Below are 23013 nucleotides of genomic sequence, written 5' to 3' on the forward strand. Positions count from 1 at the left end.
GAGGTCAGTATAACCCAATACTATGATGGCCTAAACTGTCGGCTGTGCCGTACTTACTTTGTCAAAGCATCTCTCTCACCCATAGAACAATGCCTGCCCATGGATCCGTTGAACACCGAATGATCGCAGGGACCCGTATTTGTATCCGGAGGGAGCTGCAATCAGTGACAGGCAACTCTGTACACAGGCACGTAGCTAGGGGGGGGGGGGCGGACTGCCCCAGGCGGCACTATTCTTAGGGCAGCCGCTCGGCACTGGTGGCCCGTTGCGGCGGCCTTTATAATTTATTTAGGGACACAGTGTCACTAAATAAATTATAAAGTTTGCCGTGGCCGCAACGGCTCACGCGGCCGGGCAGCCCAGTTTAAAAGTGCAAGCAGCGCGCTGCACACTGCGCGCACCTGACCTACTTGTTTGTAGTGCTGAGTGCGCCAGTGCGTCAGCACCTGCTGCAGTGCTGCAAAATTGCCACCATGACGTTCTGCAACTTCTGCCCGCATATACGTTGTTGCTTTAAGCCTTGACTGTTGTTGGTCCGTCGTCAATCTTGTAGAGCGCGCGCCAGCGCTACCAATGACGGCCCTGGGCTACATTTTTGCCCGGCCCTCGCGATGAGAACGTAGCGGTGACGCGTCACGCGCGTCACCACTACGCGCTCTCGTGAGAACCCAATTGTGGCCTGGGGCAGTCAGTGGCAGTGCTGCTCTGGGCTATTTGCTCATTGCTGGCTGTGGAGTTTGGGTGCTGCAAACGAGGTTTTGTTTATTTTTTCACCCCTTCATCTCCACATGGCGAAAGGCGACAAATCCTTTCTTTGACAAGGGTAACCTTTGCCTACTGTTCTGCTGCGTCGATAATTATCACATCAGGCTGTGACACAAAGTTTGACTAATGGAGTAGTAGGTAAGAGAATGTGTGACTATTTTTCCTTTAAAAATCTGCACAGGCCCAGCAGGACACGTACTTTGTATGCGCTTCATTTAAACAGTTTTTGTCATTATCACAACAATAAGACAATAACAAATGTCCCAATAACGCTGGTGATTAATGATCCGCTGGAGAGCAATCATTTGTCTGTTAGTAGTTTTTGAATGCAGATGAACTGTATTTTATGTGGAAGCTCAGTGGGTTACTGCCTTTGTCACAGAGATCCTTGTGTTACTTGCAGTTCAGAAGTTACAATCCTAACATAGGACAGTGACCAATGAACTGTCACCAAAGAGCTGCATACAAACATGAATGGTATAGTTTTTTTGTTTTGTGATATAGTTAGAACTTCCTCAGTCTTTCATCATTCTAATGTTGCTAAAATGAGTATGTTTGGACAGAGATACATTATTATCAGTAAATCTGACCCCATGGAATTCTCTTTTAAATCCCAAGGTTGTGTTGCCCCAGACCAAACCCTCTCAAAATATACTGCCCACCAGTATGGATGATATGTGATTCCTACACCTTGTAATCCTCATTGGCTTATGTGACATTCCCTGTAGACTGATTTACATACTTGTATGATTCATTGTCTCTGTATAATGTGTTCGTGGTGTAAAGTACTGACACACTACACTGATATGAGTAGCGCTAAACAACAAATGCACATGAGAGAGGGGCAACGGAGCGATGAGGGGCACTGGTGGAGGGTGGCAGTGAGGGAATCTGAGGAGGAGGTAGTTGGAGGGGCTGTGGAGCGATGCGGGGCACTGGTGGAGGGTGACTGCAGGGCTCGAGTCGGGGTACCACGCGGGTGGACGGCGTCCCCTCACATATTTTAACAGGAGCTCGATTACTGGAGCAAATGGAGCCACACATTTACTCTTTGGCCTCTCTGGGGCGAGATCGGAGCTCATTGAGAACGCTGCTCACGCGCTGGCTTCTCTGATGCAATGGCATCTAAGGGGTGAGCAACGGGAGGCAATGAGTCTGATGGTGCAAGCCACCTTTCGTGACATCACTTCCTGTCATGACGTCAGCGTCCCCCCACTTCTTTTTTTAGGACTTGTGCCCTGGGTGACAGTGAGGGAACCCGAGGAAGAGGTCATGGTGTGGAGGGGGAGCTAGGGTGAGATGAGGAGCACTGGTGGAGGGTGGTAGTGAAGGAGTCTGAGGAGGAGGTCATGAGGGGGAGAGGCTACAGAGAGATAAGGGGCACTGGTTGATGGTGGCAGTGAGGGAGTCCAAGGAGGAGGTCATGAGGGGGAGGGGCTATGGGGAGATGAGGGGCACTTGTAGCATGAGGCAGTGAGGGAATCTGAGGAGGAGGTCACTAGGGGGGCCATGGAGGGATGAGGCGCACTGTTGGAAGGTGGTAGTAAAGGTATGTACGGAGAAAGAGGTTATTAGTGTGGCACCAAAAAAGACTTTCGCATCAGCGCTAAACCGGCCCTGTCATGGCCTTTCTGTTTTTGTTTATTTAATTAGCAGTCGGGTCATAAGGGCTACTGTGGAACATACTTTAAAGTGCATGCTTATTATATTTACTGCTATATTCAATGTTTTAAATTTGAAGGTGATTTTACTAATGTTTTTACTGGGAAAAAGCAAAGTGGAGCCCGATTGTGCCTGATATGGGGCTGGGGCCCAAGGTCAGCTGTGAGATAAGGTGCACTGGAGAGAGGAGTAGTGGATAATCAAGCCTGTAAGGGAGAGCGTTGCCGAGTCCGGGGTCAGGTGGAGGTAGTAATGAAGAGGGATCCTCCATGAAGGCTCGAACAGATGGAGCTTGAGTAGTATCACTTGCCTGATAGTCCCACCTCTGAAACCTCCTCTTCCCATCAAAGGAACATTACATGGAAAAAACACTTTTTAAGAGAGATAATATTTAGAAAGAGATTTGGAAAAGAGTGAGTTTTACTGGGCCTTATAAGACTAAGAAGAGATAACGGAGGGCCCTGAAGCAGGCTTGCCCAGACATATATGCGACAAATCGAGCCCGCAGTGGCCCACCCAAATGCACCCTTGTCCCACCCAAATAACAATTCCTGGAGCCGGCCCTGATGTGTGGCAAGAATATTTGTGCATGTTTGTTGTGTGGCATTGTTCTGTGGTGGTGACTGTTTTTTAGCTGCCTGATATGGAGGCATCAGACTGGGCCTCAGTGGGTTTATCCTGCTGGCTACGATGCATGCTAGTATTTTACAATGAACATTTATGTGCGATGGGGATAGTGATATGTATGGTAAGGGTTGAATGGTCACACAGTGTTAAAGATCCTCAACCCTTTACGTTCAAAGAATGGGTGAGCACAGCTCTAAATGGTTTGAAGCTGAAAGCATGGCTCTCCACAGAGAAGAGGCATGGGGCTTCAGAAAGCATTCCATAAGCGATCAATGACTGGGTGTATAATAATGTTAACAGACAAATCTTGCAGTTCCAGCATCTGAGCAGTACTTCCAAAATAAAGACCCATTACACACATTAAAATCCCACTCCACATTGAGGAAGAATGGAACAGCTTGGACCCAGGGGCTTACTTGATCCTCGACCATTTACATTCAAACAATGGATGTCTGAAGCTGACAGCATGGCACTCCACAGAGCAGCCCTGCCCTGGCACTGCCTCCCAGCCCATATCTCTCTCTGCAGTGGCTCCCTTCCCGTGCCCTGGGTAGACTTGGGGGAAGGTTACAGGCTCAGCCCACAGAACAAAGCGGTACAAAAGGGGGTGGTGATGGACGGAGCATCAGAACCAATCAAACACTCACACCCAGTCAACAGATCTGGGTTTGATCCACCACCGTTCTTTAGCCCACTCTGCCATCCCAGTTCAGACATGGCCAGATGCAAATCAGTCTGACCCTGTACCTCATGGGAACAGTCCAGCCCAAACTGCCAAGCCATACCTTCCCTGGACCGGAAACAAGCTTCCTAGAACCGGTTTCTGGCATTTCAGCCGTCTTCAGCCAGGCTTCCTTGAATCCAGTGGGAAATTTTCTAGAATTAGTTCATTTGTTGGCGAAATACGATCCAGTGCTACGTGAGCATACTGTAAGAATTAAGCTGGGAAAAAAGTATGCTAAATCCTATATGTCGCCTACTATCCAGAATGAGTTTATAGAACTTTTGGGAGAAAAAGTAAGAAGCAAATTTATCGAGCAAGTGAAAGAAGCAAAGTATTTTTCTCTAATATTCGACAGCTACGTTATGATCAATGGAAATGAAGTGATGGTTGTGGAATCATTTGTCGATTTCATTGAAACAAAAGGTAAAACCGATGAGAATATTTCAACTATGATTTTGCAGAATTTAGAAAGCAACGGAATGGATATTCAAAATTGTAGAGGACAAGCATATGATAATGCTGCTGTGATGGCTGGTCAACATACTGGCGTTCAAAGACGCATCAGGGAAATGAATGGAAAAGCAGAATTTGTTGCATGTACAAAATTCTGTTACCTTTTTTGGAACTGTGGAGCGTTTGTTCGTGTTTTTTTCTTCCTCGACCCATCGCTGGGATATTCTGACTTCAGTCACTGGCCAAAGTGTCAAGCGTGCACGGGGAGATGCTGAGAGTGTTGTAAAAAAAAATTACTCAAAAATCTTAAGTGCTGTAGAACGTTTAACTGGTGAAGAAGAAAATAGAGTTACCAGGTCAGATGATGGTGTGCTGCTTGTTGCTTTACAATCGTTTTCCTTCATGTGCTTTCTTGGCCTGTGGGAATCCGTCCTTGTAGAAATTAACGACACTCAGGTCTACCTCCAAACCAAAGGATTGAATATACAACAATGTGACATAAAACTCAATGCTTTAAAAGCATTTCTAACTGAAAATAGGTGTGAATTAGTTAACAATTCAGTAGCTTACGCCAAAGAAATTTGTGATGATCTTGGGATAGTCATGGATCGTCGGTGTAGAAAGAAGAAACTAATGGCAGGTGAAGAATCACGAGATGCTGAATTGTCATACGAAACTGAGTTGAGGAGAGAAATGTTTTCTTCACTGGACAGAGTGATCCAAGAAATCACCACAACAACTTCATGGTCTTGCTGAAAAATATGCTTTCCATACTCCATCGAATCTTTTGAATGCTAAATACGAATGTCAACTAAATCATTATCATGATGACATTAATGAGGAAGAGTTCCTCGTTGAGAGAAAAAGACTTCAGAGTTTTATTTCTGTTGTTGCTACGCAACACGAAACAGAGACCTGGAAGGACAGTCCCCTTGAACTTTTGCAGTTTATTCTAAAATACAGTCTTGAGAACTCCGTTCCAAATATTATAATACTACTGCGAATTTTCCTCACAATTGCTGTAAGTGTTGCTGGTTGTGAGAGGAGTTTTTCTAAATTGAAATTTATTAAGAATTACCTAAGATCTACAATGAGTGCCTTATGTGCCATACTGTCTATAGAACAGCAACTGAGTGATGAAGTAGACTTCGACGATGTCATCGATGATTTTGCCAATAGAAAAGCAAGAAAAATAACATTTTAGAATTTTGGATTTAAGTTTTACTTGAAAAATAAACATAGTGTTTTCATTTACTTTCCTATACATCATTTTGAATTTTTTGTTGTATTTTTGGTGTGTATTAAGAGGGGCTGCTAACTAAAACAATATTTTTTTATATTATTACAAGACCTAATAATTAAGTCATATTAACCTTAGTGTTGTTTTCAGTGATTTACTATAATGAATTCACGTCTGTCTCCCTCCCCCCTCACCCTTCTTGTGCAGGGGGTACTCCCACCATGTTTGGGGTACAGATTCTGAGGTGGGCATGCGGGACCCCAGGCCTCTCATCTGGGAAGAGGCCAGAGCGGTCTTTGGCACCGAACGACAGGTTATTGATAAAGATCTGATTGACTGTCCTAATCCCCCTTAGTTAACCGGTCGATGGCCCCTCCACTCCCCTCCCTTCACACACCAGGGGCGGAAGGTAAACCCCACCCGGCAGTGTGAAAGCCTTGCCATTCCGTACTTGACACATTATTATGATTTTACTGTTCTTGTAGACTTTTAACACATGAAAGTAATGTGAAAACAAAATCGCAGAAAAATGTAATGTTTCTTGTTTCTTCTGAATATTCAAGGAGTGCCGCAGCGCCGGAACAGTTTTTTCCCGGGTCTTGGATAGAGTTGAACAAGTTCCCATGGCCCCCACAACTGTGTTTAAGGATTGTGATCATAATGTGTTGCCCCTCCCTGTATTTTAGCTTTGGGCCCCCAGGCAGGCTGTGCACCATGTGTGTGCTGAGGCTGCTGTGAAGGAGAGATGCACTATTACAAACTGATTTTGGGTACCAAGAGCACACGTCTTTTCATTCCCAGGGAGTTGGTTGCTGCTGCTTGGAAGTAATGACAGGGAGCTTTGTATCCGGTCTGTGTTGGCAAGGTGGAGCTGACTGACCCCTTTGTGCTGCGTTTAGTTTTAAGGGCACACAGTGAGTCATTCCCTGTGAATAATTAATTTGCTGTTTTTGAAAGATAAAGAATCACAGGCTTCAACACTGTTAAGTTGGTTTTGGGTCTCTAGAGCACATCATGTTTGTGCAGGTCCCCACTGCTTTAATGGGGGGGACCATGTTGTATGGTCATTTAATGTCAGCTGTAGATGAAGGTTACCTGAACAGTGTCATGTATGTGCATGTTTGCATTGTGTTGAGGGGATTACCAGGTAATTGTTCACGCAGCTCTCTGATGGATGTCACATGCGGTTTTTCTGAGTCCCCAGATAGATCATGCAGTCTGTGTGTTCTCTTTTGTACTGCTAGTCACCAGTGTAGCCTTGGACCGTGTCATATATGTGCATGTAACTTGCATGATCAAGGTAACTATTAGCGGCGATACTACGTGTCTCTCGGACCTCTTTGAAATGCATGCCCTCCCCCCCCTGGGGGGGCGGCAATCTGAGGGATAGCCCCGGGCGCCACAAGCTCTAGCTACACCACTGTCTGTACAGCTGCGTGAGAGCCTTGGATCCGGGTGCTGTTGTCTACTAGAATGTAAACCTCCCCAAGGTGGCAGCCTTCAAAGGGACCCATTTCCTGGTTGGAATATATTCCGGGAATTGTGTTCATGGCTGCTGTTGGAACATTATTGTGCCTTCCTATTACATTTCATAAAATAAATGTAGCGGCGTATTTCTACATAAAATAAAAACTATTTATTATTATTGTGATTAACCTGTCATGATTTGTGTTCAAAAACGTGTTGTCGCTCATAGGGAAATCAGCTTGTTACCCAATGCGTCTCGCTCCCTGTCTTCCCCTGCTCATTCTTTTTAGCAGGACAGTTATTGTCGCGAACAGGGAAAGTACTGGGTATTGCCGATTAAGGCAAAACCCTAACCTTGTGCATTACTTATTTGCCTGTTATTTTTGGCCAGCGTATTCTGTATGGAATACGTTGTCCCTGAATACTAGTAGATAGTATTGTTGCTACATCTGTGCTCCCAAATATTTGAAATATTTAAAAAGGGGAACAAAGGGGAAACGTATGCCAAGGGTGATAGGGTATCATGGTGAAACCATGGGGTATATATCAGTTCATGAGTGAATCTTTTGATAATAAATGGTGCTTCATTTATCTAAACTGAGGCATAGGTGTACATTATCAATATTAAAGCAGGCTGGTGCTATGAGATGTATTAGCCAAACTTGTGCTTAAAGGCGCCATCTGCTTACTGGATTAAAGCAAAAATGTGATCTACATGATCACTTGCCCATGAGGTCCTCATTACTTTGGGATGACCAAGCGCCCTGTAAAAGTACGCATCTGCAAACACAGGAGCAATGTTAAATGCAGAAAAGCTACAACCAAGATGTCCACAGATTACATTGAATCCAACCACACCATATTGGATCTGCAATGGACAGTAATCGAACAATTGGATACAGAAGGAACTCTGTTTGAGAAGGAACAGTAATGGTTTTTTCACTTGGGCACCCACATAGGGGGCCTTATTGATGAGATACCTTGGGGACAAATGAGATGATTCTCTCATAACCTGTACCAAGTAATGTATACTAGGTCCACCACTAAATTCACATACAGTAAGCCGATGGCGCCTTTAAGCACAAGTTTGGCTAATACATCTCATAGCACCAGCCTGCTTTAATATTGATAATGTGCAATTAGGTCTTGGTTTAGATGAATGAAGCACCATTTATTATCAAGAGGTGCACTCACGGACTGATATATATATATACCCCATGGGTTCACCACGATCCCCTATCACCGTTTGCATACGTTTCCCCTATTTTCCCCATTATTAATATTTCAAATATTCAGGAGCATAGATGTAGCAACGATACTATCTACTAGTATTCAGGGACAACGTATTCTATACACAATACCCTGGCCAAAAACAACGGGTAAATAAGTAATGCACAAGGATAGGATTTTGCCTTATTTAGCAACACCCTGTCCTTTCCCTGTTAGCAATAATAACTGTCCTACTAAAAAGAATGAGCAGGGTAAGACAGGGAGCAAGACGCATTGGGTAACAACCTGATTTCCCTATGAGTGACAAAACATTTTTGAACACAAATCATGACACGTTAATCTCAATAATAATAAATAGATTTTATTTAATGTAGAAATACGCTCCTACATTTATTTTATGAAATGTAATAGGAAGGCACAGTAATGTTTTGACAGCAACCACGAACACTCTTCCCGAAATATATTCCAACCAGGAAATGGGTCCATTTGAAGGCAGCCATCTTGGGCAGGTTTACGTTCTAGTAGACAACAGCACCCGGAAGCAAGGCTCTCAAGCAGCTGTACAGAGTTGCCTGTCACTGATTGCAGCTCCCTCCAGATACAAATACTGGGTCTCTGCGAGCATTTAGTGTTCGATGGAGCCACGGGCAGGCATTGTTCTATGAGTGAGAGAGATGCTTTGATGAAGTATTTACGGCACAGCCGATAGTTTAGGCCACCATAGTATTGGGTTATACTGACCTCAACACTAGGACAGATAATCATTACTTTGTACCTAATTTCTGAATCAAATCTTTTTCATTTAAACCAACAGTGTTTGACTACAAGCGCTATTCCCCTCCCGTGTTGATGTTCATGGGGTCCGATTAGGAAACCTATCATGTACGTTTCTCTACCATGTTCTTTCATCAATATTGTGGAGTGAAAAACCACCTTCACTACCTTACAATTTTTAGGTTGATGGGAATTTAAAAAAAGGCTAAGGTCTCTGCACTACTGATAAAAATGCGAGAGTGTGTGTTTGCTTAAATGTTATATGTTATGTTATGTTTTGAATGTAATTTTTTTAAACAGAGGGCAGCACGAATCACACGATTTACGTGATATAATGCATGAAGTGAAAAATATATCACTGAGAAAAAATATATCACAATTTTTTCATCAGACAAGTAGGGTGAAGATATGTAATGATAATATCAAAGAGCACCTAGACTACTAATTATTTTTGCTTCCATCCTTCCAGATTGTCAAAATTAAGAAATTGTGTTTTCGCTCCATTAAAGAATATTTCCCAGTAGGTATCAAACGAATATCTTGCACAGAAGTATATTAATCCAAAACACCTAATAGGCTAACAGCACTAGGCATTAGTCAGAGTGGTAACAGGGATCATTGTAATTGGTGCTGAAGAAGAAGCTTAGGGGTAGGCTTCGAAACATGTCGACCAGCGAGGGAGCTGCTCATTAAAGCTTTTTTCCTTACTTCTTTCCCCATTTTTTATCAATACCAGCTATAGGGAACTTTAAAGTTTTGTTTTTCCATAAAGCCCAGTATTTTTTAAACTCACTCATTCCTGACCCTTCCACTTTCACACCAATACACATAGTTTACTTCACTCCAAAGTGCTCCCACGTATTTGTTGGTAGGAGCATGCCCGTCCCGCAGCGGGGCAGGAATAACCCAATGATGAAGCATGTCACCAAGGCACCTTTTGGTGGGTGAGGTTTATTTTAAAAAACCTTATTGCTTTCCCATGCTAGTAACCAAATGGTTCACTTGGGTCTAGTCACTTTTTGGAAGGTTAGCACTTTATTTTGTAAATTCTGAGTGGACTCTTTTTGTTTTTTCATAACTTACAGAGTCGATTGAGTCCATGACTGATATATCTCTTCACTCCCTTCTTTGTTTTTTGATACCACAATTGTATTAGACACTGCTGGACATGTTTAAATGTACCAGGGTGAATCTCAGAGAGAAAATGTAAACTGATATTGGTAAAGATGCGGAAAATATGGACTGTAAGTTAATTTCCAGTGATACCCACAAAATGTCCAGAAATGCTAGACTCAGGCTATCACAGTTTCTCATTTTACATAGAATGTACCTTATTTATAAAAGGGTGGACAAGATATGCTTGTGAAAGGTAGTTGTTTGTCCGAGATTTGAGGAAATGGATGATGATTTTTACCGTGTGATGTGGTCATGTCCATTTTATAGGTATCTTAGAGGACAAGATTAAGAAAGGCTGAAACATGCTTGTTATGCCTAATGACACTAAAGAAAAAAAAGGTAGTTGTATGTTTACATATCTTACCTTTATCCCTCACTGAAAGAAGTGGCAGTTGTTCTTACCTAATACAAGAAGTTACTTTATGACTAAACAGGCAAAAAGGTCGAGAAACAGGACTCCAATGTCTGTCTACCAGTTGTAAAGTTCCTTTTATTTTTCTTTACTGAAATCGAGCAATCTGTAAAAGTTTATCATCTTAGTCAAACTAGAGGTCACAAAACCATGCCGAGAATGCAATCATCTAAAAAAGTGATAATGATTATTTTATGTTTATGCAAAACATTATGAAAAAATGCCTCTGTGAAAAAGAAAAGATACAAACGGTTTGAAACAAAAGGAATGCATTTACAAGGCAATGGGTGTGGGGGATTATGCAGTTAAAACTTCCCAAGGCTCCATACTCCTTAAGCAAAATGTATTTGTAGACTTGTAACTAAAGCAAGCTTGCTGTCTTCACTAATAAGGAGTCCTTGTGCATGTCCGTAACTCTAGGTGGTGCCAGATGCCATGTTTTCTGTTTGACTGTAGTACATTGTTTACATTCTAACACTTACAAACAGGTGCTTATGACAACTGGCAAAAATAGAAAAATCATCCATATGGCCATGCATTTTTTGGCCTTAGGCCTCCCAAAGATGTATGATAAGCCTGCATATATTAGACCATAGTTAGCAAGAAAATATAGCTCAGTATTGAGCATCTTCAGAAATAGTGCATGCATTGCTTGCTTGGTAGCTGAGGGCTTTCCCATGCTGAAAGAACTGAAGCAAAGCATTGTTGGTTATGAGAGGGGTGAGAGCTGGTTGGCATATGCTAACAATGTTCAAATTGCAGATTTTTCATAATGAGGTGCTGTTGTCTTCAGTTAGGACCACTGGAATTGTGCAGCAATGGAGGACCAAATTATTTAGGAGGATTCATAAAATTAGGTGACAAAAAAGGTAAATTTTACGTTACAATACGTCACATTTTGTGACCGTGTTTTTTCACTTTTTTTTATTTTATGATACATTACTACTATTTATGCAAAGGTTTAACCTTATTGGTAATTATTTAACTCCTAAATACATTAATCAGCGACTGAAAGGTGAACAGTAAATTTGTGTCTTGGGTCTGTCCTGCACAGCAGTGCGTGTTGGATTTTTAAAAGGAATTGATCTGTAGAAGCCAGAATCGTTTTTATTTATTTTTTGGGGAATCTGAAAAGCATACATCAGATGGATGATTATTTGGGAGGGATCTGCAGTAAACCAATAATTATGGGGGAAACTTTGCTGCAGTATAATCACAAAATTGCAGTGGCTCTCAATTTAGTGAATTAATGGTCTTGTGCATATCCTGTTTATTGGCAGACAAAAAAATCAGAGCGTGTGTTGGTGCGTGGCATTGTATCACACATAGAAGGATTTGCGGTGGACATGGTTAAGTTGGCCATGAGATGAATGTTTTAGAAATGTGTGATGATATCCTATCATAATTGTTGAGAGAGAGAAACAGTAGAATAGTGCATGATTCTTGCCAGTGAGATGAATAAACCAGGCTTTGTAGATGTTGGGAAGATTTGATATTTCCCAACACCTTACCAGGTCTCTGCATTGAACTTTCAATATCCCTAGGTCATTTGCATACAATTAGTTGATTTGTGACTTCTCTGGATAGCGTTTGAAACATTTGAAGACAGGCAAAGTGGCTAGGACAGTGGTTTTGCTATGTTTCAAGATAGTGTTTTGGTAAAATTATTGAAATTATTGAAGCATGTGACTGGAGGTTTGAAATATTGAGCTTCTCCGCGTGTTGTGTATGCCTAGAATGAAGACGTTTTTCAGGATATGGTCTGACTTGGACAGGGGAATGTAGTCTGAAAAGAAGTCTGGAATTTGAGAGAAAATTAGGTCAAAGCAGTGGTCAGCTGTGCGGATGATGGATTTAAAACATTCTTAAAAGACAAATAAATCTATGGGGTTAATAACTCATTGGTTATAAGTGTTGGTGGGAATATCAGACTATGGACCTTATTTGGAGTTTGATAGATAGGATACACTTTAAAACATGATGGATAAACTGTTCACCATAATACAAGTGCCATAGGCAATAAGGCACTTGTAATACAGCAGACATGACATCTGTCATGTTTGTGACTTAGTGTCCTATCTTCCAAGCTCTCAATAAGGCCCAGTGTGTTCAGATCACCAAAAAGGAGTGCTTTGTGATGGTGAGGCTATTGAAGAAGTAATTCGAAAGTTTGACAGATAACCTTTTCAGAGAGTGAAAAACCATTGCACTGTTTAATGACGATAGACCTGTGATGTAGGTCACTATTGGGCATTTGAAAAATGTGTAGTTTGGACCACTAACAGATTTACCCTGATAGCATCAGAGTGGACCACAGTCAACCAGCACACTAAATTAAAATACTAATGTGTAGGAGGCTGATTATGCCACATAGACGATCTTGATGTTGTGAAGCAGAATAGTCCAAATCTTCTATGAAGAACATTAGTGGAGTGTTAGAAAATGCTCTTTTTGCGTGGGTACCCCCATTTATTTGCTGACTGGTATTGTTAGTTTTTAAACTTTGCATAACAGAGCCCTGCTGACCGGTACTCAGTAAATGCGCTCTGATCCCTAAAAACATGGTAAGGTTGGCTTGTGTTCAATTGGCATAGTTAACATCCGAGTAAAGCCACAGTATCTAGTCGAGGAAAATACACCAACGGCATGGAAAGTTAACCTTTCAAAAGAAACCTTTCTTCTAAATATAAAGTAAGTCACCCCTAAGTACACCTTGTAGGCTACAAGGTAGGGTGCCTAGTATTTAAACGTGGAACTCGTAAGAAAATTAGACTGGTAAGTTCCTACAGTGACTAGTCCTGAAAAGCTATTTATAATGTTGTAGCTATTTCTATGAGAAGAAACATACAGTAAAATTAAATATAAATGTTTGTAACTTTAATTTAGAATAAGCTACAGAATTCATGTAACCACTATTTTTAATACTTAATAGAAATGTAATTCAATGGTGAATTTGGATGATTGATACATATACAAGAAACATAACATTTAAAGAGTTTGACTTTGTTCTCCTGAAACTTCAGTAGACTAAATGTTGTTAGCCTGCCTGTGACTGCCTCGCTATCAATGCTTTGACTTTGAGGCGTGACAACTGCTCCTAGATCAGAAACAATATCTTAGGCCTTTTTAGCAAGAAGACCTAGATGTGAGATATATGGTTCACCTTCTCTCAGGAAAGGCAGTTGGGGAGGGTTCGCGAACATCAACTGGAAAGTTACCAAGGTAGCCTGCATTTTCATAGTTAAGTGTAAACTGCAGTCAGGTAACAGGGGGGTCCTTTAATCCCAGGACTAATTGCAGAAAGCATGGCTCCATCCCAGTGTGAGGGTGACTAGTGCCATAACCTGTTTGGTGTTGTTGCGGAGAAGGGGACTGAACATTTCTTCAGACATACCCTTAGCTGGCCCATTAATAGGCGAGGGTCATGCCACCTAGTGTCTAGTGAATGGTATAAAAGTGACAACTCACTCTCAGCTTATCAGAACAGATCTGGTCCTGTGGAAGAATAGAAGAGGATTGGACATGCTGTCTGTGACCTGTGTGGAGACCTGAAGGGCTGGACCTTGCACCTAGGACCAAACGGTGGGCTCTTAGGCTCAGCTGGCTGACATCCTGCGTGGCTACAGAAACATCAACAGCTGCAAAAGGACCTTGTCCTGGAGAGAACAGCTAAACAAGTAACAACTGAACATGAACTGGGCTCTGGTGGAGACTACTGCGTGGGAGAGTCATGGACCCAAATTTCTGTCCCTGAGGTCCTGTGAGTCTTAGAAGTGACTAAGAGGAGCAGCTCAAGAAAGGTGTAAAAAGTGGTTTGAGGAGATCCCTAAGTGCTGAACCTGCTCTTACTTGTACCTAGGACAAGGACGTGGAATCTAAGGGTTAGTTAGCTGACCTCCTGTTATACTACAGGGACACAAACAATGCAAGTAACCCACTTTCCTGGAGGAAGTGACCCAGTTGACCAGTTTCAACTGGACCTGCCCTGAGCCCAGCTGGTGGCTTCTTTTGGAGTAAGTCCTTATCTCCAAGTACTATTCTTGAGGTCCTACGTTGGTCCTACGTTGGCTAGTGTCAGAGTAAACTGCCCCTGCCTAACCAAAAGGACCAAGGGTGTTTCTCAGCTGGGCTGGACTTCTCCATAGCCCCTCTTGATGCAGGAACATTGATGTCAAACCTTTTTTTGTTTCGAGCCATGGTTTCATCAGCACTATGCACAAAGGACACTCAATCAATTCCACAGACCTTTGGGATGTTAAAACTTGAACTTTTCCCACTGGAGAATTTCCCACCTAAAGCAACCGCCTTGCCCACCTAAAGCAAACCCATCTTGATGTGAAATCTGTCAACGCTGAGCCCTCTTCTCTTGGCCCCAGCCGCCTACTTCCAGGTTCCATTTAACTGTGTTGACATCGGAAGGTAACTTTACCACTGGGATATACATGGTCCTTGTATCTGACGCACGCTCCATCACAGTCACCTTCAAACTTTGCCCTTGTCCTGGTCAAGGGCAATCAGATGACCAGATGACCACAGGTAGCCCTAATGCTTTTTGGTACTATTTTTATTTAAAATTATAATCATTCATATGTCTGTTTCCCCTTATTGGATTTCTGTCACTTTGGTGTAAATGTATTAATCAAATTATGTTCGATTTTTATAAATTAGACTGGGGTTTTTTATTGTGTTGCATTTTTTACTTTTTAAAAGTTTGGTACTTCTAAGTGCTTTACACATATTCTTAAGTTAAAACTGTCAGTTCAATTTCATAATTACAAGGGTTGAGCTCAGGCTAAAGTTATTGAAACCTTTATTGAACCTAACAAGAAAGTGTAATTATTACTTGTAGTGCATTTCTATCAACCCTAACTACTAATCCACTTTCTCTCAATCTACAATAAATCACCATTAAAAAGAACAACCTACAACTAGCCCTGGATGCTAAATTGGGCCAGTCAGTTGGGAATATATCCTAAGGTGTGTAACAGCCACAAATTCAGTCGGTTGGAGTGAAGTGAAGCCTTATGCTTGGAAAACCCTTCTCAAAATATGGCGAAGTTTCCTCACTGTCTTTGAGAGCTGTAGTAGATCTAAGGGGCAAAAGAAAATCAAAATATTCGCCACATAATATTTTTCCATATCGCTAAACGTCGCTCCGTGGGACATAAGGCAGTGGGAAATGAGACTATATGTAGTGCCACTGCCTAGTAAACAGTAAGTGGCTGCCAAAGGGTGTAATCATATCCCGGCCATCATCGGGAACCTTTCCTTTGCCACACAGTTTGCCAGCTTCACATGGTCTTGGGACTTCGCAATATCTCACACCATTAGTACTTACATATCCTCCTAGAGGAAAGTACATCCTCTTTCCATACTCTGTTATATATAATTCAGTATGCTGTGTGCAGTCTTAAGCTACTCCAAATTGTTATGAGAAACTAGGCGCTTAAAAAGTCAGACATCTCATACATTTTGAAGAAACTTTGACAGTTTACACCATTAATTGCTTTTCCTTTTAGACAATTTATTAATTGTTTTAACTGTTTTTGCAATTGCCCATTGGTGCCATCAACAGTATTTCAAACCTAGACTGTCCTGAGGAAGGTCCAAACCATTCACATTTTGGGGTTGAAATGTTGTTTACATTGAAAGTACATACCGTCAGTTAAACAACAGTTGCTGAACAAATTGTACATACAACTGTAATTCTTGTCGTTCAGTACTGGGTTTCACGTTATGCCTTTTCACTATTTTTATATCCATTCACTTGTGTACCCGGATCACTACATTGCTGCACGCTATTTTTTCCATCTCCATTACTCTTACCACTTTATATTTGACATTAAGTGTATGTGAATTATCAAACTTACCAGACCATTTATATCACTTTTTCCATCTTTTTGGAATATTTAATCCACAGAAATAGAGATTACACCAGAACTTCTTCTTGAGACCTTTTCATAAAAATAGAGGGCCAGATGTACAACCCTAGATTGCATGCGCAAGCGGGTTAGCGACCCGTTTGCACATGCAAAAACGAATGGGGCCATGTACAATTCCCATTTAGCGAGTCACAATCTTTTTTGCAACTCGCTAAATAGGAATTGTGACTCGCTATTAGGAAGGGGCGTTTCAAGGGTGTCCTTTCCTAATAGCGACTCTCTAACCCATTTATGAATGTTTTGTGACTGCAATTGCGGTTGCAAAACACTCACAATTTTCCGCCCTCTTCAAGAGGGTGGTAATGCACTCTCAAATGGGATGGGGTCCCCAGGGGACACCTTCCCCTTTGCACATGCAGGGGAACATATTTTTTAGGGGCAGGCAATGGTCCCAGGGACCACTACCTGCCCTTAAAAAATGAAATGAAAACATTTCATTTTTTTTTTTCAAATGCATCCCGTTTTCCTTAAAGGAAAACGGGCTACATTGAAAAAAGAAACTGCTTTATTTAAAAGCAGTCCCAGACATGGTGGTCTGCTGAGCCCAGCAGGTCAACATCCCTGGGAGGGCCAGCCATGCCCAATGGGGTCGCAAATTGCGAGTGCCTCATGAATATTGATGAGGCATGCAATTTGCGACCCCATTGGGAATCACAAACAGTGTCTCAGGCACTGTTGTACAAGGCATTTTGTGACTCACAAAATTGCGTCTCGCCATCAAGCGCAATTTGCGAGTTGCAAATTGTCATGGTCGTACATCTGGCCCAGAATGAATATAGTCAGAAGCAAATCGTCAGTGAACAATGGGACATATGTACAAAGCCCTTTTGTGGACACAAACTCTACAATTTGCAAGTTTCCAAGATTTGTGGTTGCAAAGGGCTTTTTATATAAGTACTTTACCTATTTTATGAGTCGAAAAAGACATACCTCCACACAAAATATGTTTTGCGATCCGTTCAAAATGATAATAAGGAGGGCGCAATGTTATGTGTAAATATTGTGCAATTGCTATCACAAATCATTAATCAGTTACCATCACCTCAAAGGAAGGGGTAACTGATTCACAAAGCGAAATCTGCCCCCTAGGATACCTTCCCCTTTGTGAATTGTCTAGGCACCCTTGGTAGGAAAAGACAGTGGGTGACCACTGCCTGCACCCCTTGATGTTTTCCAAAAAGAAAACGGTTTACAGAGAAGCATCACCAGTTCCTTTAAGGAACATGGGCTACTTTACATAAATACATTTAGTAATACAAATATAAAGAGGGTGGGCAGATGTTCCTTACAGGCTGCCTTCCCTTCATCTGTAGTATAGAGGGGTTACAGAAATGGTCTGCCCAATAAATATTCATTATTCAGTTTGTTCTGCAACCTCCTGCAACTGGGCCTTTTGCAATGGGATCAATTTATATATAGGTCTCATTGCAAAATTAAAGACTGGTTGCAAAATGTCAGTGAGCACTGCTAGGGGCTTCATATTAACTAGAGTTAATCAGATTTGGTCCCACTGCCATTGCAAACTAACAGGCCGCTGGAGGAAATTCCTACTGCAATGTTAGTTTAAAGCCCTACACATTTCCCATAAGATCCTCTATAAACAAGGTATACCAAGTCTTGCTGCTTTGATGCAATCATATTCCCCAGTGAGAGCCTTACGCTCAGCAGAATTGAATCTGGCCTCTATATCCCATCACAGAAGAGCCAGAATGGGTGTACATTCTTTTCGAGTCCTGATCCCATCCTTATAGAAATCTATGCCGCCTACAATAAGAAATATTCAAAACCACCTATGATTCTGGAAGCAATGAATGCAGTAGCGGCCGCTACTAAGCCTGGGTGGTTCAGTGCTCAGACTGGGGCTTGGAGGCTTTGCATGTTCCTCACCAGGCTGTGAAATGCTGCCTGGTGTGGAAGATGCAACGTGTGACTGATGGTTTAACCTGCCCTCTTGGGCCTTTCAAACCATCATGCGCACTTTAGAGTGTGCTTTACACTTGTCCCCTGCTCCCAGCATTGGCCCGCCCACCCCGCCACCCCTGGTCAAAAAGGGAGATCATCCTGGAGCCCGCCCGCCCCTCCACCCCTGGTCAAAAAGGAAGATCATCCTGGTCTCATTGCAAAATTAAAGACTGGTTGCAAAATGTCAGTGAGCACTGCTAGGGGCTTCATATTAACTAGAGTACATCAGATTTGGTCCCACTGCCATTGCAAACTAACTGGCCGCTGGAGGAAATTCCTACTGCAATGTTAGTTTAAAGCCCTACACATTTCCCATAAGATCCTCTATAAACAAGGTATACCATGACTTGCTGCTTTGATGCAATCATATTCCCCAGTGAGAGACTTACGCTCAGCAGAATTGAATCTGGCCTCTATATCCCATCACAGAAGAGCCAGAATGGGTGTACATTCTTTTCGAGTCCTGATCCCATCCTTATAGAAATCTATGCCACCTACAATAAGAAATATTCAAAACCACCTATGATTCTGGAAGCAATGAATGCAGTAGCGGCCGCTACTAAGCCTGGGTGGTTCAGTGCTCAGACTGGGGCATGGAGGCTTTGCATGTACCTCACCAGGCTGTGAAATGCTGCCTGGTGTGGAAGATGCAACGTGTGACTGATGGTTTAACCTGCCCCCTTGGGCCTTTCAAACCATCATGCGCACTTTAGAGTGTGCTTTACCTTTGTCCCCTGCTCCCAGCATTGGCCCGCCCGCCCCGCCACCCCTGGTCAAAAAGGAAGATCATCCTGGAGCCACTCTGAAGTCATTCGATGACTTCAGACAGGCTGTGCCTGCAATTATCTGGGGACGTCATCCCAAACCATCCTGAAGTATGCCTATAGGGGGAAATATTTAAATGGGATGACTCTTACTGTAATCACAAAAACTACTCTAGGATGGTGTTCTGATGACTTCCACTGGCAGGGAGTGATCACCTTTTACAACTCCACGAATACTAATTGACAACTTTGGGATGAGTGTGAATTACTCCAGGATGGGCTCCAGACAATTTAAGGATGATTGTGGATTATTCCTGGATGATCCTATTACCGCTTTAGGATGGAAGTTGATTACTCTGGAATGATCCCATGATCATTTCAGGATGAGTGTAGATTACTCCAGGATGATTTAATGAAAACTCAAAAATTAGCATAGATTATTTAGGTTTGTATTAGGACAACTACAGAATGAGCGTGGATTACTAGACAATGACTACATAAGGTCTTTAAGAAGGTTATGAAATACTCTTGCAGGATTTTATGCCAACGGCAGGCCAAGTGTAGATAGCTCCCAGGTGATTTAATAAATAAATCAGAGTGGCTGTGGATTACTAATAAATCATTACGGGCTGGATTACACCTTAAAATTTCCATGTTACAAGCACATTAGCTGACTGCCAGTATTCCCTTGCAGGGTCCCACTATTAGTTTAGTAATATGGATGTGCTGGTAGGGAAATATTTAGAGGATCAACTCCTCAATGAACCTTCCTGTCAAAAACAAGCCTCTTGAATGCAATATGCCTTCTTTATACAATACCATGAATTATTTGCAATTCCATGAGTTCTAAAGTAAGACCTGGATTTATAAAAGTGTCATTTAACGCAGCTCAATACCCAAATTTGCTGTGTGGCATCACAGGGTAAGAGCAGGAAAGTGCCATGTCTACCCCTCTCCCCTGCAACACTGCACCATTAGGCAGTCGAGCACCATGCACACACATTTGCACTATGGTGCAAAGGTGTCTGCGAGAGTCTAGCTTTGTTTTTGTACTGGAAGGGCCCCCTTGCAGTACAAAAAATGCTATGCCTAGAAAAACCTGAAAATGTTTCCCATTGTGGATGAGTGTTGTAACAAATACCAATTTGCTCTGGTTTATAAATCCTGAAAAGATTTTGCATCAAGTCCGCATTATAAAACTTAAGCAAACCAAAAACAAAACTTCCATAAATCTGGTCCCAATAATAAGATCAATATTCTCCTACTCTGGAAAGATTACTTTTTAAACTCTACCGTGAGATGCGGGCACTGTACAAAATAGATCTCAGAAACATTCCTTTTGGCTAGCTTTGTGCTGTAGAAATAGTATATGCATACAAAAGTAGTGGCTTCAACAATGTTATACTTTGCATTCAGATAAGATTAACAACTTGTGTAGCTACTCCCATACTCCTGACTCACTGGGACTTGCCTTACTTTGAGGTACAGAGCATTATCTGAAGCTGTTTAATGTGGTGACCAGTGGCAAAAGACTGAAAAAAATAATAGTTAAATGAAAAAGCACCAAAGGGGATGCGTTAACATGTAATTTTATTGATCTAAAACACACCTTTGGCCCCATAGGAGTCAGGATACTGAACAAGAGAACATAAAGAAAGTCCAGGACACTCTTCAAGAGGGGAAAAAAATGCCAGAATACTACAAAAAGAACAAAAAGGCTTAATGAAAGCCAACAACTTCAATGTTTGTTTTTAGATTCAGAGTTTTCTTTAGTCGTCTTCCAATATTGCAAATCTTTATAGCCAGCTTCCTTCTCATAGTTCTGTTGTCCAGTGATGGTCAGCCTTCATCCCTGCACATATACTTCATAGAGTCTGGAGGAAAAAGAAATTAACATACATCAGTATCATGTTAACACCACTATTTTAGGTTTTTAATAGGACTGGGTTGCCTTTAAAATGTTCCAATCCTTTTATCCATCCATCCATCGCCCGATGAGATATGGTTACAAGGGATCATAAGTTTAACATCACGGTTACTTGGTCAAAGAGGTAATGGTGAGAGCAAGGCATTGATGAAGAGGTGGGCAGGAGGTTAAGAAAGAAGACTCACCTGTCCAAGTGAAGAAACCGCCGCTGTTCACCAGACGCTGTCACGCTTCCTCTGCAAACAGAAAGCAATCAATACAAGATTTCATTTACAAAACCGCCATGTTGAGCCTGAACTCTACCTATAGTATTCTTATTTGGAAAACAGTCTAAAAAATTACCATACTGACCAGGGTTCAAACATTTTTGTAAGACTGAATCTCAAGGCACAGCCACGGTTTCAGTGGCTTTCACATGGCCAAGTGATGGTGCAGGTCAGAAACAGACGTCTAAGACATCCTGAGACAGGACAGAGATATCCTGTGTGTTCTTTTCCAGCTTGGGGAAGCAACAAGTTCAGCATTTAACAGTTGACTGATTCAATGTTGTCCCTTTACAGTTGCATGACTGTGGCACCAAGCCCCTTAACCACTCATTCAAACAAATATGCCTCTGGAAATACTATCAGGGCAAAGTGATAGCTTTCCAGGATACCAGTGATCTATATGTTCCATAACTATCAAAGCATTTCAAATTCGTTGAACCAGGATCCATTCTACATCCTCCTTTCAGCATCTAAAACAGGTAATACTGAAGATGGTCATAATCTATGACACAAAAGCTGGTTCACAAAAAACAAGGCCCTAAATACCCAGCATTAGACAGAACAAGGCTCAAGGAGAGCAAGGCGGGGGCATTGTCAGTCACGCCCGCTCCTATTGCAGACAGGGAGCTGGGTGGAGTCAAGTGCGGATAAATTGGTCGGTCCGTGACAAGAACATGGTTCGCGTTCAGTCACAGATCTGCCTAGCATTTCCTGCACTCCCTTGATGTTGTCGACTTACCTGCTCGGGTCCTGTTGTCCTGCAGTCGGGAATTCGTGGTACCTTGATTGGACGTCTCTGAAATGTTACGGCTCCGACATGTGGGTCTTCCTTTTACAGGTCGTTGATCACTTCTTCCGGGTACCTATCCGCATCCATGTTCCCTCGCCGGAGGTACCTGCTTGTGTAGCTCTGTTTCTTCGCGCCGGAGTTTCTTCAGCCTCTCGTCCTGTACAGAATACAATTAGAGAAGAAAGATATATTTAACCAAAGCATCCTCGTCTATCAGGTATATGGTAGGGTGATGATGTTATATATGGTTAGAAGGACATTGTTACTTATCTGATTTATCTGACCCACAGAGAGTGAAAAATCGGTTTTTCTTTTGTTTCCCTTATTCAACACGGGCTGGATATAAAGAGAAAATAGATGTAAGTTAGTTTCCTGATTTCTTAAGGAGACGCTATATTCTTATCTGACCCAGCAACTTGTGTAGATTTTTCATATTACATCCCATCTAGGAAAATATGTGTTTTGCCTAGTATTAACTAGGATGTATATTTTTGGCGTCTAATTGAGTGCTACAGTGGCATTTGTTAAGGTTAGTCCCTCTCATTGTTTTTGGCAATTATACATATAACTTCTTTTACCATAAGGTGAATACCTAAGCTCACAAAAAAGGGCCACTGCCCACTCTGCAGAACCAGGCAAACAAAGATGTGGGCTCTCAGTCATGCTGTAAAAGCAGGGCCCTGGTTGAAGGTGCATAACATAGGCTCAAATACAATATACCAGTGCTTAGCTGCATAGAACACATTTAATTCATGCTACATACACTAGATGTGGAGCACTGATCTGTGCCAGATACAAGAGCTCATATTTATAAGGGGTCACTGGTCCGTGC

At 42.1% G+C, this 23013-nt stretch overlaps 1 long non-coding RNA gene across 1 annotated transcript; it reads right to left on the reverse strand.

The window, feature by feature from the left end:
* Positions 1–21041: 21041 nt before the first annotated feature.
* LOC146821126 (uncharacterized) lies at positions 21042–22190 on the reverse strand. The gene is made up of 3 exons (XR_014962661.1): positions 22131–22190; positions 21311–21361; positions 21042–21072 (listed from the first exon to the last, which is right to left on the reverse strand). It is a non-coding gene; the product is annotated as an uncharacterized LOC146821126 (long non-coding RNA).
* Between the last annotated feature and the right edge of the window lie 823 nt (positions 22191–23013).

This window comes from Triturus cristatus, chromosome 6 (assembly GCF_964204655.1).
Source record: "Triturus cristatus chromosome 6, aTriCri1.1, whole genome shotgun sequence".
NCBI classification, from domain to species: Eukaryota; Metazoa; Chordata; class Amphibia; order Caudata; family Salamandridae; genus Triturus; species Triturus cristatus.